Raw genomic sequence first — 19258 nt, 5'->3', positions numbered from 1 at the left:
TGTTCCCCATTGCTTCCTTTCTCTAAATAAAATCAGAATGAGCTATATGGCTGTATACTCCAAGCTTCTCTCTCCAGCTTTCCTGGTGATAAATTCACAAATAACTACCATATACTTAATACCTTTATATCATACATGTGAGAGAGTACAGCCCAAGACACAAGTTCTCCCTTTAGCATAACAAGCCTTTCCCTTGAATGATTAGCTGCTGTTTCTATGTTGATGCTCACTCTACCTCAGATCTGGAGGGATCCATCTTCCTCTGCAGGCATGCGGGGAAAAGAGGTGAAATGGGCTGCCTGGAGCTCAGACCTATCCTTACTCACATGACAGGTTCAGCTGTAAGTGTCATGGCAATCATGAGCTACTGGGGCCTGGCTGACAAAAACAGGGTAAAATTCTGTGGCTGCCTGAATCCAGATAACTCAGACTCATATTACTAGCATGTATATTTTACCTTACCAATGATTCATGTAGGTGTGTATCATACACGTGTCCTGACAGACACCTGATCAGGAAGACAGGCAAACAATCATTCAAAAGCAACTGTACAGAATAAGACAGATTCACTTAATACATTAATTACATAAGAAACCTGACTCCCTGAATAATTTTGTAGCAAGACGTGCCTAGTTGTTTTTTAGTTTGGTTGGGTTTTTTTGTTACTGCTTTGAATGTTTTATTTCTGTAAGACAATTTTTACCTGTTTCAATAGTCTTATGCATTTTATAAGGAACACATGTGGATATTTTGTACCTGTCACTTTTGTAGACAGAAAAATCACATTTCTGTGTGTTCTCCAATCCTTTTTTTGCCCTTCAGTCTTCCACCATTCCTTTGTCCAACAAATCCTGTATCTCTTCCCATTTAAATCCTGCCTCAAAATACCTTCTGAGAATAGTATGTCATTGCTTGTCCACCACTGGAAGGAAACAGTTGGTAAGACCAAATGTATCACTGAGAAAAAAGATTATATTTTTCTAACATTTTTCAGAAAATAATTTCTGAGGAAAAGAGAAAAAGAGATTTTGTTATTGCTTAGAAACATCATCACTGTCTGATCATCCAGTCTTTATGTTGTCTGGATTAAATAATAGACTACTGACATGGAGACTGTTGATCTTTGCTTTACTGCATGTACTGACAAACCCAGTAGAAATATCAAAGTAGTTTATACCCTTCCACCCATGCTGTAAATTATTAACTCTGTGTTCAAACAACCATGTATTTTTTTTTAACTGTATTTCCAATCTGAATAAGAAGCTGTGCATCTATGTAGGCACTGGGATAGGAAGATGCAGCAGATGGCTGTCCTTTGTGTGAATCACCCCTGATTCATCTGAGCATGGCTAAAAGAGCATGATGTTGATGAGATGATGTTCCTGCAAAGGAGGGTTTTTTGCTTGGGACATTGATAGGAATCTGAATCCTATGCTCATTACACTCTTCATGGCAACATTTCTAAGACTTCATAAAGATGCTCACATCCATTTTAAATTCATTAAAAAATTGAATTACCTTTGCGTTTTTGAAAAATATTGGTTTACATCCGGAAATAACTACTGTCTTCCAGTCTGGTATGGCTTTGTGCCATACTAAAAATCACTTCATACTCTTTATTTAGCTTGCAAGCTTATTGTGAAGCTTAATTAGTGAATATACATGAGACCCATTGAGATCCTTATGCAAAAGATGTTCCCTATCATACCTACGTAGTCATTAATACCTTTAAAAGTAGCTAATTTGTACAGCCAAAGCAGTTATCTACTTCATGCTATTTCACAGGCTGCTTAAATCAATACTTCAGTTGGAAAATGAAAGCAGAAGAGATTTCAGCCATACATTCATGACCTAACCTTACATGATTTTTTTCTCTTTCATACAAATATACAACTAATCTCACCAAAGCAGCTACTTATCCTCCTATCATTTCAGTTCTGCAAGGATGATGAGTTTTGGCAGCATTTGGTTTTGAATGGTTTATAGGCCTTCAGTATGATTAATTTTAGCTGAGGCACAGAAAAAACAGGGGAAAAAATTCTCTTCACTTTAATAACCACATGGAAATACTAGAAAATGTCTTTTGATAGAACAGTTATTTTTTGATAAAATAATGAATGGACAAATGTATATTATCTTTCTGAAATACACTGTAAGGCAGGAAATATAAAAATAAATTTAAAAAAAGGAAAAAAAAAAGAGAGAGAAACAGGAATATAAACACAAAAAGAAGATATTTTCTAAAAAGGATGAAAAAATACCAGAAACACAAAAGCATGATGTACCCTCTTCAGTAAAGCACAGGGTTTCTTACAAGTGAATCATAACATATTTTCTAGTTTCCAGCTTCTTATTTTCTGTCTTTCTGTGGATCAGGATCTTCTCTTAAGCAGAGAAGCATGTTTCTTAAATGAGAGACAGTTTCTTGTACCATCTTCTCTCACATTTAGTAATGTGCAAGACCCCTGCAGCTACAGATGTTGTTCACCTGTAAGATGAGCACTGGGCAGACTGTGAAAGCTGGCTTCCCACTCCCCTTCTGCACCTTCAGTCTCTCTTTTTTAATGGGATTTAGCAATTATAAAAAAAGAGAAAGGCATCATGTGAGAAGTCCATGAACGGTTCATGTGGGCTCTGCAAGTTGCTGAATTTCCATGAACTTCAAAGTGGGAGTTGCACATTTTCGGTAGAACACAAAACTCACTGAAGCTATTTGGAAAAATGGCCATTGATTAAGACATTTTGTATCAAGCACTACATTAAGGAATTCTGTTGCACTGGTAAAAATGTTCCTGCACAAAGTCAACATTACAATCCTTGTTTGACTGTGATCAAGTACAACCCTATCCCAATAGTCTGCTAGCAAACCCACTTGGTCTCCAGGAAAATATTTTAATCAGTTTATGATGATAAGGCGTGGGAATGGGTGGGCAAAAAATGTCTAGGCATGATTTATTTTTTAATTTCTATTTAAATCATTCCATAGCCCCACCAATTCCACCCAGACAGCAAAAATCAATGAGCCAGGGACTCCACAGCCCATTGGCAAGTGCTCATCATTCTTCAGAGCTTCAGAACAAGCAGGGTGATTAATCCATTTAAATTTACTGCACAGGAAATATCGGAGGTGGCAGATGCTTTCCTCAATTGTGATTTACATTGAGAAGAAAATTAAAACCCTCACCGTAACAATTAACTGACTGCTCCACTAAATCCAGTGTCATCTCTGGCTTTTTTTCTTGTTGAGAATGTGACTATAAATGCTTCCAGCTTTCATGACATGAAGAGGTGAGGGGCTGGGGGGTTTGTTTTGGTTTTCCCTTGTTGTTTTATTTCTTTATTTTTTAATTATTAATGACATTCAGTTGCTGGTTTGGGGTTATGATTTTTGGGGTGGGGAACCACTAGGGAATGCTGCTTTAGAAACTGATTAATCTGTAGTCATTAAAACACTTCAGAGACACTGCAGCCAAACTGTCAGTATCTCTTCATTAGCTCCAAGATAGGGAGCTTTATATAAGTACATCTAAACCTCAGCTGTAACATCCTCCTCTGGGTATATTAACAGTGCAGGATTTTACATTTCAGTACTTATTTCCTGCTTATTCAGATACTTTTTCATCACAGAGAATTTATACAGCTACTGACATCTGTCTTAATAACACTCAGCATGTTAATATGGGTCTTGAGGACATTAGGTGATGGAAACTGTAGCTCATCAATTCTCCCCATCATTTTGAAATGATCAAAAGAGAAACCTTCATGGCTTTGGAAGATTTACTGAGTTGATTTGTTTTTATTCTGTAAATTATACTCTTGGATTTTTTCTTAAAACTATGGGCTGTATATAAGACTTGTAAAATGTGCAGTGACAGTTCAAGGAGGAAGGCCCATTACATGAAATGATATTGAACCTTGTGAACTTTCTCTTCCACCACTATAAATCCCACAAAGCCACACATTAATGGCACTCATTAGAAAATGATCAGAATAGGACGTATGTAGGCAAAACCATATTTTTCCTGACCTTTTCTCCATGCTTTCATAATCTGTCCAACCTTAGCAAGAGATAAAACCAAATGATTTCTCAGCATTACTGGTATGTATTTTTCATGAACAGTCACTTAAGCCAGGGAATTCTCAAACTTTTCATAGTGTAGGCTACACTGTAATGAAGGCAATCACATCATGAGTGATCCCATCCCATTCCAAGTTTCTGAGCTGAAAATATCTGTGCTAAGGTGAAATGTCAATATACTTGACTTGTTTTACCTTTTCTCTAGAAATATCCTTATAGCCACTGTTGGAAACAAGGTACTGAGCTATGAAGTTTAGGACTGAACCAGCATATATAATCTTATGCTGATGGACAAATATAGGAGATAAATCCTGACAGCTGCAGAATCAGTCTCATGCATAACTGGTGTAAGTAACTATATGTAACACCGTATAAGACATATCTGAACTAATTAATTGTATTTTAAGTATAATAAAAATGTCCTTCTTCCCACCAGATAGACCCTATGCACACAAGAAAAAATGTGGGAAGGCACTTGAATGCATATTATCTGACAATATAGCAAAGACACAGATTGCACATCTTGAGCACTGATTTTGGAAGACAGTTTTTCAGAGGTCTTGGGATCACCATTGAAATCCCTCATTTTCTTAACTCCTGTGACCGGGCAGACAAAGAACTGCTACTACCACTGTTGTCTGCTGCTGGCTTTTTCTTCAATGAGATTAAAAGAAGCAACAAGCTGAAAAAAAACCCAAACCACTCCTTTGGATCAGAGATATGCCACAGAGAAACTTGATTAACTACATCTTCTGCCCAAAGCTCAGTTGAGGAGTTGAAGCTATAGAAATGGGTGACATTCTTCATCTCTGCAACTTGTTTGCTCTTTTATTTGCTGTTTTACAGTGTGTCTGAGACAATTACAGTAATGGCTTCTGAGGACCTGGGCTTCACACCTTGGTTTTGTAAACATGTGGGATTCTCTTTGCTAAGGTATGGGTAGAAAAGAAAATAGAGAAAAAACATCACGTGGTTGATCTGAGGATAATATCCTGTTCCAATAATCATAACATAAGGACAATATTTAGAGTAACTCCTTTTATTAATGAAGCAGGAAGTATCATGTATCTACTGCTTCTTGAATTTCATGTATAATCAAATGAGAATAGTGTTTACTCCTTTGTAAAACCTCAACAAATACTTGTAAATGTTTCATAAACCCATTCTGAGATCTACAAATAAGAAAGGAATATTTATATCCCCCCCGGAAGAATATCTAAATTGTTGTGCGTTTTTCTCTTTTTTAAAATTATTTTTAAAAAATCTCCAGTAACTCTTACTATTCAAATTTTATAAATGGGAAAACAAGGACAGAATGGGAAAATGATCAAAATTACAGAAAAGAGAATGTGGAAAAAAATATAAAGTTTCCTAGCTCCCTATTCCTACACCTTGTTACCTCTTACAATAACTAGCTGCAGAAACAATTGCATTTACATATGGTCCTTTTTTATATTTACTGAAATAACTTTGATTTTTTACTCATCTGGCATAAGGAAAGGCCATTAGCAGTTGATAAGCATGGTTGTTCTGTTGCTTAGACCTTCACTGTAGCTTCCCCGTAAGCTGAGAATGAAAGTTCCTGCCATAGAATCTACATTTTATGGGGAATAAACTCTTTCATTCAAAAGAAATGTATCTGTTTGCATGGACTTTCCTCAGAGGAGGCAAAAATGACTTTGCACTCAGTTTTTCTGCATGCAGGCACATCAGAAGGGAGCAAGAAGTTTGGGAGGCAAAACCCCTGTATATAGCTGAATTTATGCTCTAAGAGGTATAAAATGGTTTACATGGAAGAATAAAGTGACTTACATTTCTATCAGAGCAAAGAAAAATCTGTGAAGGAATGTGACCTCCAAGCCACAATTTTTTCTTTGGTCTCCTGGGGTACAGTTGCCTTGAACTGCTGCTGTTCAGGGTAGATAGCCAAGTCACACTCATAATATTTTTACTGACAAGAGTGCAGGTCCTTTTTTCTCTTCCTGTCATCTAAGACTGGTAATTAGCTTGATTTAATCTCAGTTCAGTCCTCATATAACAAGTCCAATATGGTGTGAATATCTTATTATCTTATCTAGGCTTACTGCATTTATGTAGATTTGCATTTTATATTAATATTCAGTTTGGTTTATACTGTGTTTTGCCTGCCTTCCCTTTTATGTATATGGTAACCTGTGGGTCCTCTGGATGACTTAAATTAGAAAATAAATTATTTTCTAAATAAGAATGGATTGCTCTTCATAAAAAAGCAGATGGAAATTTCAGCTTCTTTGGTGAACCACAAGAATTTTTTTTTAAATTATGTCCATAGTTATTCTTAATTTCTGAAGCAACACTGTTAGGATTAAATAACTTTCTTAAACACAAATAGTGACACTGAGGCTTATTCTAATCATCAGTTTATATGAGATTAAAAAGGATATGGACCTTTTTTGTGAAGTGGTCTGTCAAGACCATGGAAAGTGTTCTACCTAGATTACAGAGTTTGCAAGAGAAAATGGAGGTAGGCAGCAAATCTACAGTAAGACAGAAGCCATAATAAGATTATAATAATTATAATAAAGGTTATCTAGTATGGTATTTTTCAACCTGATGGTTCTACATCATTGTAAACTTTTAAAATAGGTATCAGCATTCCCCAATGGCCTTTTATCTAGCCATTATCAGCTGGCCGTTTCCAAATCCTGTGGGTCTCAAGATGGGAATTGAAAGATGAGAGGTTAATGGCTTTATGCACTAATTCAAGGAGTTGCACTCTATTTGTAAAAGTGCTAAGACTCCTGTGGCAGAAACTGTCAAGTGAATAGTTTGGGCTACTATCACTGATGGAGTGGAAATGTCAAAGAGCAACTCATTAGAGTCAGAGAACAAATAGGTAGGGATACTTAGAGCTTTGAAAAGCATGAAAGGTAAGAGCAAGTAGATGAACTAGATGTGATGGAAAAAAAGAAGAGTCAGTGAAAGGATGTAAGGAAGGGTGATCAGTGAAAAGGAAGATGACCTTGCACATAGCAAAGAGCAAACAGAGATTGTACACCATAGTTCTGCTAATGTTAGTGTGATTAATTTTGATTCTGAAATATTCTTCAAAAGTTTTTTATACATGCACATTTTCAGAATTATAGAAATATTGTCTGGAAGGACATTTAATAGACATCTAGGCACCTTCCCACTTGAATCAGGACTACATTGTTGTTGATTTGTCTAATGGAGTCTTGGAAGGACCTCTGTGATCAATCTGTGTCTCTACTGCCCTAACTTTATAATGAAGAAGTTTTTCCTAATGTCAGTCTGAAGAACCCAAGCCTTAACTTGTAAAAGTTGCCTTTTGTTTCATCATCTGTCACTAATGAAAATAGCTTGGCTCAGTCCAGCTAGGCTTTGTCTTTTACTGTGTTCACCCCTGAAAGCCTAAGAAATGCTGTTGCACTTCTCTTTCACTGCCTGTCCTAGATTCTACTTCATGTATGCTCTATCTTTGCAGTTCAGTTTTTTAAGAATTTCCTGCTTGGCCTCCTGTTAAAATGTCTTATCTTTCTGTAGAACAAGATACTTTGTTCCCTAGTACAGTAATTACTATTATTTTTTTAAATCCAGCGGGCATCCAGAGCAACTTTACTCCTCTTCATGGTCTCACAAAGGATCCTGGCCAGCAATTTACTAAAGTCTGTGGTCCTAAAGTCTAGAGTCCTAACTCTGTTACTTAACCTCTAAATCTCAGAATCTGGGTTACAGCTTCTTCTCCCATTGCCTGGTGCAGGCAGTCAAAGTGAACCATGGGCTATGTGATAGAAAAATTGGGTTCCCAGTTCTGTGTTTAAGTGGCAGTAAATGAAAAGGAAGGACCCAAAGTTTAATGAACAGAACAAAATCCACGCTTTTTTTTTTTTTTTTTTTTTTTATGAAGGGAGCTATACTTATTTGCAACTCTGAAAAAAATTTAATTGAAATATTTTTATGAATATCATGAACTGGTTGATAAACAACTTGGTACCTATGAAATATACAGTCTAATTTGATAGACAATGAAAAAGATTCTTAATTTCCAGAAAAGAGAATTAATTTTTAAAGTCATAAATATTGCATTAGTGAGCCAAAACTGTGTATTTGCTTTCATGTGACATTTTAATTGCCACCTCTTTACCAAAGCTTACTTCTCATTGAATCATGCAATATCAGGGATGTTTACCAGAGTACCTGTGAGTGGTGATCTCAGTGTGACTGCAGACCATCCTATGGTCTCCCATATGAAGAGGTATGGTATAAAAGATGGAGTGATCAGACTGTGCTTCTTTTTGTGACAGCAAACTGAAACATGGACCATGTTTGACCAGCTTCTGCTTTTGTTGCAAACTGGCCGAGTAACTAGTACCTGAGCCTACTGCAGTGTCTACCAGTCTAGACCTCTTATTACAGCTGAAGCTGTAAAATCTTTCATTTTAATCAAAGATCTTTGGATGTACCAATAAAGTTATTCTCCATCTTGTTCTGTTCAGTAATCCAGAAAATTGACGCTCTTGTAAACAAGAATAAACACTCTTCTGTATTCTTGGTCTTTGCAGCAAGTATTTTAAATCATTCAAACTAACAGTACACTTGCTGAAATGTGAAAAGGATGATGACAAGCTCTAAAATAACTATGCATCAATAAGTGAAATGTAGGCTGGATGAGGGATGCAGAATTACCTTAAGATAACAGGTAAGAAAATTCCTTTATCTGCTTAAAAGTTCTAACCATGAAATCTCTTCCAATAAACTTATACCAGGCAAGGCTATTGGTACAGAAACACTGTAGTTATTGACGCTGAATGGTCCACCTCCTGCCTCTAGCAGGGCATGATTTTTTGCTTGCTCTCTTTCTTGTCCTGTGATTCCTGAATTCATATCTTGACAGCAGCCAAGTGCCAATAAGAGCGATAACTTGTATATGATCTAGTCTATAACTTAATAGAGTTCTTTCTTAGGAATGTGAAGGGCTCTTTGGCTGATAAAATGAACCCATCTCTATTTTCTTGGGCAAATCGTCTAACCATTCTGTTGTTATGTGGAAGGGAGGAAATGTAGCACTGTCCTTTCAGTTAAAGGAGTGCTACATATCCAGCTACATATCATGTTCCCCAAGTTAAAGTGTCAGGGCATGAAATGCGAAATACCCATAAAGTTACCACACTAAAGTCTGCACTGAGGAAATCCAGAATCCAAAAATAGTGTTCAGCATGTTGGTCCTGCCAGTACCAATCATGGGAACCAACCCCTGCAATGTGACTTCCACATCCACAGTTTGGTGCTTTATTTGGAATAAACACTTTCACAGTGACTGGGTCCTGTTCTTAATCTGGTGCCAGGTGAATATATCAGTGAATTACTACTTGATGGATAGTCACCACATTAAGGCTATGAGATTTCCATGAGCATTCTTAAGCATCTTGCTAAATTGTTCTAATATTTGATATCTGAAAGCTGTTTCTACATTTAGACTGATTCTAAGGGCCAAGGGAGTTGTCTTGCTTATAATAAACCATACCAACTCTCTCAGAGCCATTGCATTGAGCATTGTAAACATACATGAAGAATGTTAGGCTTTATGCAATATAGTAAAAATCCTTATTAAATGTTGAGAGAAATTGCCAAAGAGATTAGTGGATATTGCAAACTTATTGCTTCATATTTAGGGTTTTTTTTAAATTAAATCTGCCTTTGAATTATATTCTTATAGAATATTTAAAAATATGAAAGTATTCCACTATTTTTTAAAGTTTAACACATCTGAAACATTCCAAATTAAGGACCTTATTCTCAACTGTACTAAGGCCACTTTACGTTGTTCTGGTATCAATTACAGTTACGTGCATTTCAAAGCCCATATGCACTTGTGAAAAGGTATGAAGAGGACTTAATGAGAATGCAGTCATAATCTTTTGGGATGAATTGAACTGGTCATTTATAAATCAGAATAATTAATAAAAACACACCTTTGCCTTCTTCATGTCAATCCTTTTATTCTAAACTATGGACCAGCTCCTTTTATTTTTTTTTTTTTTGAGTATTTCCATGTGAGTATTCCCTTCAAATTTGGATTTTTATGTAATTATTTTCTAAAGAGATAAAGAGTGATTTTCATTTCATCATTTAATTTTATCAATAATTTGTGAGCAAAGTGGTGGCTCTGTTTTCATAGAACACTTTTCTTTGAAATCTGAAAAAAAAAATTAGCTCCTCTGCAGTTAAAACTGTGATGTTTGCCTAAAGCTTTTCAAACAGTTTGGAATTACTCCAGTAATTCTTAAGGCCTTCCTAGAGCACCGTTTGGGTAAGAAAATACAGTATTCTCCACTGCCTGCACTGAATTTTATTAAATGAGTTTCGCTGATTTTAAGGTGAGAAAGGATTTTAAGTCCTATGTTCTGTGTTAGCAGTCTGCTTTTCCTCAGGTTTCTTTACAGTCCATGCAGAAAACCAGGTTAAGGTGATTCATGTTAATTTTGGAGTTTATTTTGGAGCTGCATTTGCGTGTCCATTGACTACTTGAAGACTTTAAATACAAGAAAATGATCACTTCCTCTGATATCTGAGCCTTCTTCTGAATGTCAGGGTCAAACCTCTGTAATTAGTCATCTAAGTATAGCCAAGGTACAAAAAGTCATCTCTCCTGAAATGAAAGTACATTCTTAATGTGATAATTATGAAGTAGTGAGACACATAAATTAAATGGTAGTTATATAAACACTCATATTAATATGACCAAAGACTGAATACAATGGAAAAATGGCATTAGAGAGTGAAATATTATTTAAGTCATACCATAAAATAATGGTTTTCCTATTCAGAGATGACCATAAAATAGAGAATATTTTATTGTAGTGGGTATACTGTCTGTCCAGTGAAAAAGATTGGAAATATCCTAAGCAAGCAGTCCCAGTCAGAAGGTTTAGTACAGTAGGGACAGGCATGGTCAGAGGAAAAATAAGTCCCATGAGAAGACTGAGTTTTGACAAGTAAGACTCAGGGGCAAAATCTTTCTGGCATAAACTAATGCAAGACTCTTACTCTCATCCAAACAGTTACATTAACATGAAACTCTGTAGAAAAAGCAACTGCCAAAGCCATAAAGTAGGAGAAGTTAAACAGATTGGGTATCTAGGTCAGCTTTTCTTTCTCAAATGGATTGTCAAATGTTGTGAACAAAAAACCCCAAGGTTTATCCAGTCTCCTTAGACATCACTTTGTCATAAATCTTTTAGGAGAATACAAGGATGAAAAATATTTTGTTTGTATGACTTTCAGTCTGACGTAATGTTGATTATAGTAGAATGGGGTTTGGTAAATCAAGTAGGTGTATTGCTGGAAAGTAACTCACCATGGTATGTCTATTCCAATAAACAAAATGGCATATCTCTAGAAAGATAAGAAAATAGAATAAGCTAAAATTCATGTTGTACCACTTCTGAAGCCAGTATTGGTGGATTCTATATTACTTGGAATATGGAGTATGCACAGACAAGAATCTAAGATATCTATAAATATCACCTTTTCTTTTACATCCTCAGTATAAGCCTCCGTAAAGCTGTAACTGGGTGGATTTTTTTCTGCAGAGCCAATGCATGGAGCTTCTGCATGTATATCAATTAATTTGTTTCTTTCTATTGGTAAACATAAGCAATTCACAGGGTATTTCATTGCCATGCACAGAGTTCAGTGAAAGGCCACTAAGATGGACAGGGAGTGAAGCATTTGACATGGGAGGAGAAACTGAGGAGCTGAGGCTTTTTCAGCCTGAAATCAAGATGGTTTTGAGTGCACCTAACAGCAGCCTTCCCAGTACCTGTAGGGAGAAGATGAAGCCAGTCTCTTCACAGCGGTACATGGTTGAAGGGCAAGAAGAAAAACTTATAAATTGTAACAAGAAAGTTTCAGATTGGATATAAGGAGAAACCTTTTCACCAACAGACAGTAAAGTAGTAGTACAGGCAGTCCAGGGAGGTTGTGAAGTCTCCATCCTTGGAGATTTTCAAGATCAGACTGGACAAAGCCCTGAGTATGTTGGTTTGATCCCCTGAATAACCTCACTTGATCCTATATGTGACCCTGCTTTGAACTGGGAGTTAGCCTAGAGATACTTGAATTATCTTATAAAGCTATAGCAAGCTACATGTATTATAAATCAACATTAAAAAGTTATGTTAAAACCTAACTGTAAAACACTGAACAGTCAAACCATCCATATTCATACAGCAGATAACATTTATATTTCATGGAAGATGGTGTCAACAATTGAACAAAATCTTATTCACTTTCTTTCCACTGTATAAACTTTTTTAACTTGAAACAGCCAACTAAAAGCAATACTTAATGCTTCTATACACAGATACCTGTTAAACAGAAATTTGTTGATTATATTCTTATATTCCCACATTGAGTCACTTGATGCATAATTTTCCACTGTATGTCCTCATTTCCCTGAAATAGAAACCAAGAAACCAGAACTTCTATTCTTTTATTACTGTTTAATGTTTGGTTAAGCCAGTGAGGAAATCTCTCATGTATAATTTTGATACCCAAATTCACCAAAACTAAATCCTTCTTCAGAATCATTACAGGTTTAAATATGGTTCACAGTTTGCCATATAGCTAGTGAGATTATCAAAAAGTGACAATGCATTAATGAGACCAAAATTAATCTATCTATCCCTCACTTTTCACAGCTTTGCCTCTGCACTACTCAACAGTTTGTTTATTCTACAGGCAATTCCTTCAAGCAAACTGAAATAGTTGTTATATTTAAAATAGGAAAACTCCCAAACAATTGTTTTCCTCTTCTCTGAAATATAAAAATTCCCATCTCAGTAATCCATTTACAACTGGCCAAGCAGAAGTGATTCAGTCCTAGCAACAACATTTTAGGGCTAAAAGCTGCTTTAAACTGGATACTGAATGTCTGATTTGCTGGGGAATATTTATCCTTTCCAGAAATGGAGATTCATTGAATTTCTTATCCCTTTTGCGGCTCATGAGGCTGAACTTTAGGACTAGACATAATTATGAACAGAAAATACATATTTCTCTTTCAAAGTTGTGTGCAGGGGTCTCAAGGTAACTAAAGTTCCTGGCTTTACAAATTGATGCAAATAAAAAAAAGGACTTTCAATTGAAAAATGGAAATCTCTCTCTATTATTTATAATTTTTTTTTTGGTAACATAGGTAGTATATTCAGACACATAACAATGCCTTGCAATTGCAAAGCTCTCTCATCACTTTTTTAACTGACCTGCATAAGTAATTTGAAGCTTTCTTATTCAAGAACAAAGTGATATTCCCAAATCACCATTTTACAAATTTCCACTGAAATTAAGCAGAGACTTCTTTGACTTTTAGACTGGGCATACTATGGTGTTATAAACAGATCAGATCATTCATTATGTTTGCTGTATGCATGTGTAACTGTGGGATTTGTTTGGAGTCATTATGATTGACAGCAGGATGGAATAGACAACTGTGTCCAAATACAGTTTCTGAGGTTGAAGCAAAAAGGAAGAATCTCTACTTTTTCAGTAAAAACATCATTTTGGTAAAGGCAACATCATAAGGGAGATTTAAGGGTGAGTGAATATCTTTATTTCAAAACAAATACTGGAAACGTTATGATTGCAGTCCTTGAATTTGTCTCTTTTGTATTCCTTTTCCATTCTACAGCAAGCTTTTAACAGCCAAGATTTAAATTAATGAAAATGATATATTGTGAAAATACTTTAACCACAATGGATCTAACAGGCAGAGCCATGATCCAAAGTGCATTTACTCCAATGTTATGAAGACTCCTCTTGTTCTTCCCCTGTTCCACCATAAAAAAAGAGTCAGCAAGCTGTGGAAAATGCTGTGCAGACTGTTAAAATCCCTATGTATTCAACAACATTATTATGTATTAAAGCTATTTCATCTGAAAACCTAATAAAAACTGGCACTACAGGTTAGTCAGGGTGTTGAAAGTGAATTGTTTTATGCGTGATGATATTAGAGGGAAAGCTAATAGAAGCTTGGATTGTGACACTGTATAATCATTAAATATAGACTTAATTTGGCTGGTAATTAACCCTGGAATATTATGTTGTGGGCAGCCCAGGGAAAAAAAAAAAAAAAAGAAAAAAGAAAGAACAACAACTTGCAAAGTGACTGAAAAATGGAGGCAGAGGCACAGAGTGTAAAAATTTAGGTGAATAACAATTAAGACACAGTTGACCAGTTTGGATTGCTACTTAAAAACCTTTGCCTCTGCTGTCTTACCCAATGCATGCTAAAGAGCAAGCTGCTGAAGTCTGCTGCAGACCCATTATCATCTGTTCATTTTATTTCCATTGCCAATTATCCTTAATTATTGGAAACTTTTTTCAATGTATAATGACTGCTGAAATGTTAGCATGCTCATTAAATTGAAGCTCTAGCTCAAAAAATAGATTTTGATAAGCTATGTTATGTTATAGACCTGCATTTTCAAGTACTCTGTCCTCTGTTAACTTCAAGTCCATCTTTGCACATTTTCCAAGATATATTTATGTATTTATTTATTTTTACAGGAGAAAGGAACAGAAGGCCAGATTTCCTTGTTGAAAGCTGACAAAATTAGTATAAAAAGACAGACGTGATTTGAATTGCTAGTAGCTAAGGAATAAATATGGACAAACATTGTTTCTGGAGGGATGGGTGATGTCACTTGAACAACAGGAGGCTGCAATTTACTTGCAGCCCATGGAAAGATGGAAAGAAATTTCTTCAGAATCTGACCGTTCATGAGACTCATTGCAGCCCACTGTACCTCCAGTCATAAGTACTGGGCGCTATCCCAGAGTCCATCTTGAAACATGGTTTTGTGAACTGTAAAAAGAATGAGGACAGAGCTGCCTTTTTGTCATATCCAGAGAGTACAATCTTGCTTGATGCTCCTGTGGATTTCATCTCTCCACTGTTGCACACCCCCCAAAAAGCTAGGGAAAACCTGGCCTGGAGTGGGGCTTAGGAAAGCCTGAAAAAACAAGTAGGGAATCTGGCAGGAACTCTACAAAAAATAGCATGTGTAAAAAAAACAGTAAGGGACGTATTTCTCTGAACTTTTTGATGTGAGTCACTCTAGTAACACCACCATCAGCCCTGGGAAGAATGAATGTGCTGTTGTCCTCTCATCTTGTTGCCTTTTCCCAAAGGCAACCTCACCCTGCCTCCCACGTCAGAAATGTCTCTTAGTGCACTGTGTTTACCCTGGCCTTCCTCTCTTGACTTCCCCGTTGTCTCATGATTTTCATCTCCTCTGATGACAGAATATTTTACAAAAAAAATCTAATTAAAATAAAAGCAAATAACTGACAAGATGTGCATGTAACTGTGCATATCACTGTGTTTGAGCACATAGCTCTTTCTCATTCCCTATCAATCTCTTGCTTGTCACTTTTTTCTCTTTCATAATTATGAGATTTTAGGAAGAAAAAAGAAGGGCTTTTTCTGTGTAACTTGTTTTAAACAACCTCTCTGCCCTTACTGCACAAACACACACATATAACATCATAAAAGCAAACACAAATGTTACGGTGACGATTCTAATTTCTTTTAGATGTTGTAGATCTGTTGCTAGATCTGTATTTCCTTGTTAGGCATTAAAAGACTCATGACAGACACAGGCTTAAAGTGCAGTCTGATCTTTAAGGTTGGTTTTTTAAGGTAGTCTTCCTGTTCCAGACATTTCTGTCACACTAGTAGCAATATAAAATAACAAGAAGTACAAATGTCAAAATGAGACAGGGAAACTAGCTGCCTATATATTTTATTGCTCTTAATTTTTGATCTGTATTGAAAGCTGTCTTGGTAAAATTGGGTCAATACTAGTTCTTTTCATCATACATTTATGAAGTGCATATACGTAAATGCTTTGAGATTTTACACATTCAAACCCCCTCAAAGTGTTTTTTTATTTTGTTTTGTTTTTAACTACATGTGAGATATCATCAAAAAAGCTGTCATTGTTTTTTCCTCAGAGCACTGTTAGTGGATGAAACTCAGCTATTGCTTTAATATTGAGGTCCCAGAAAAAAACACCTTTTTGAATCAGGAGGATGAGATATGGGGAAAATACCATATTACTAAGTCAAAAAGCCTTAATGAGGACTGTGAGGATCTCCTTTATAATCCTTCAGTCATCTGACAGAATTGCTACTCCAGTCTATTAGGGAAAACTTACAGAGGTATCTTATTGACTCCCTGCCTGTCCTCACAGCCACACTTCCCATGAATTATTTTCCTGCTGCTTCTGAGGACTCTCTCTATGGATTTGGTAAAAACAATGACTCTATTCCAGATCAAATAAAATTCATTTTTCATAAATAAATATTACATATACATGTTTTGATATGAAATCCATGCTTGTGAACCTCATCATATCCTTGCTGCAAAAACCACTGCCAGCAGAGTCAGAATGACTCTGAAAATGTGATTTTCACAGTGTTTTCCAACTGACCTGCAACATGAAGTACTAGTGAACTTGTAAGGTATCTGCACACACAGTGCTCACAAGAATGCTAGCTCAGTTGTGAAGAACCATAGGATTTGGAAAAGGTTCAGAGAACTGTTTGAACTTTAAACTTTTGGGGCTTCATCCAGAACAAACTAAGCTGCCTGGTCATTTAGCTGTGCACAACACTAATCATCACTAGCAGTAAAATCTCTGGAATCAAAATCTGGCTGACAATTTTGTCGATAATATGCGAGGCAGAGTGCAATTCAGTTTGCTCTGTAACAGTTATATTGGCTGTGCTGAACTGACAGTAATAACAACTTGTTTTTGTCAGTAAACTAAGCAGATATGATTAGGATTTTTATAGAGATGCATAGGGTTTTAGCCATGTTTTTGTCATTAAAGTCAATAGAAACTGGGCAGCTGAAACCACAGGTAACTCTTGGGCAATTTATACCACAGGGAGAAGATAAGTGAAGTAATAAAACGCTATTTTTTCCTTTGAAATTTAGTACTGAGTAAAGTTACTAGACTGGCAGCCTTGCAAAACAGAAGTTCCTTGCTGTATTTATCCACACGACAGGTACAGCATAAGTAGCAGCAATATGGATTTCTTTCTCCTGCTGTACCAATGTGTTACATATTTTTTCAATGGCACTCATTATCGCCACCATGATCTGGGGCACTCTTTGTAAAATGTATGAGTTCAGTTTTCCTTCCCACTCATTAGCAGTACTCGTTCCTGTACCTAGCTCCCCTAGCAATGAACAGCATTTCTTTCTGCTTTTATAGGCAGTCATGTGAGGCTGTTATACAACCCTTATGCAAGCTATTGATCTGTTATCACATGAATAGACTCAATGAAGTCAGTTGCAAGCATCAGCTATTTATTGTCATGGCCGGAATATGTTTCCTTCTTATGAGGTGTTAGACATTCCTTGCTCTGAGTAACTAAGGATGCAAAGGGCTAAAGAAATTATTATTATAGCTGTTGTTATTATTATAGCTGTTCTTGATCAAGCAAGAATCATCTCCAGGCTATGCCTTTTCCTATCCTTCTTCATACAGTTGTTCTTTTCCTTTCCCCATTAAGTACCGAGCTAAGCAGAAGAAAGAAATTAAAATCGTTAAACCTGGCTTTAGAAAAAAGGAAAAAATATGGTTTGGAAATTGACTTTCCTTCATCTTTTACATACTGTCTCCACCAAACCCCTTTCCTATGTCTGCTTGCCTGTCTGCAAAGATCTTTAACTTACGTTGGTGGAGGGGCTCCTCCAAATATAAAGGTAACTTTTAGCTTTTCAGTGAGCTCTGAACCAGAGAGAAAGTACACCCAATGATTAGAAAAAAGTATGTCCCAGATCTTCCGAGCTGCAGCTACCCTCAGAGTCTTCAGCCTCTTGTGACATGAGAAGAAAGTAGCTTAATGCATCAATTACCTCGTCAATTGCAAAAGACCTTCATAGAGAACAGCCTTCCCTGCATTCTAATTAGGGCAGGTCATGATCTATAGATGCACGGGATGAAAGGCTGGAGAGATGTCACTACTCCTACAACAATGTTCAGCTTAATGAAATAGGTAGGTAGCAATTTTCATAGTAAGGAGCCTGGACAAATTATAACAGTGAAAATGTGGGAAGAAAGGAAAATGAAGTGTATCCACTTGAAATACATTATCTATTTAAAGCCTTAACTTTAAGGAAAAAAAAAAAAAAAAAGGTAAATTTTGCATTTCCAAAAGATTAATTTTCAATGTTTCTTTCCTGTGCCTTGCCCACCTCTTTGATACACGATTGAGTTTTAACATCTTGAAAAAACACTCAAGACCTGTGGTTGAACCAGCCATTCAGATCATCATAGTTTGCACCTTTATAACAGGGTGATTAAGGAGTAATCACAGGAGGATTAAGGATTTCTCCACTCTGACTGGTTTATATGTATCTCAGGCAGTTAAAAAGTAGGAATCTTTATGCTGTTGCTGAGATATAACTATAGAGCATTTATTCAAAGCAGGCATTCCCAGCCACTAACAGACCAAAGAGTTCTGTGACTGGAGGGTGATAGCAAGTAGTAATTACACTCTGTCTGAGACAACTGAACTTTAGGAGAGTTTTTTTATAGTTTACCAAGAAAACCTTTGACAAATTATTTTCTGTAAGAAAGTTCAAAATTTGTGTAAACACAAATTTTACACAAATAAATTTGAATTCCTCAGCTCTAAGGCACTGGTTTTTTCCAAAAATTAAGGTATTAATAATAATGTTTTGACCTTATAGAATATGTTGTCCACCTTAAAATATGCTTTGTAGTTTTTATTGAATATAGAAACATTCAATTGTAAAATCATTCGTAGCAAGTTACAACTTGCTGTCCTTTGCTTCTGAACATTCATTGAAAAGACTGTTTCAGTGATGGGTAGTATGATCCTTGTAATAAGAAAGGTTATACATGCTTGTTAGGCTTCCATAGTGTCTCCTATTCTTGTCTACCTTTTCCATCACTCACAATTCAGTTGTTGAAAGTTTTGGGCTTTTATTTTCTGTGTTGAATCTCTGCCTCAGAGTGAATTCTTTTCACTTTGAAAGGAAAAGCAGTTCTGCTGTTTCTAGTCAAAGGTGGAAAAATTATTATTTAAAGGAAATAAATACTCTCATATTTTTTAAATAGTTCTATAATTAAAATGGCT

The sequence above is a fragment of the Strix aluco genome, chromosome 1, assembly GCF_031877795.1.
Source record: "Strix aluco isolate bStrAlu1 chromosome 1, bStrAlu1.hap1, whole genome shotgun sequence".
NCBI lineage: Eukaryota > Metazoa > Chordata > Aves > Strigiformes > Strigidae > Strix > Strix aluco.
The sequence above is the reverse complement of the archived record's forward strand: the minus strand, read 5'-3'. Positions refer to the sequence as shown.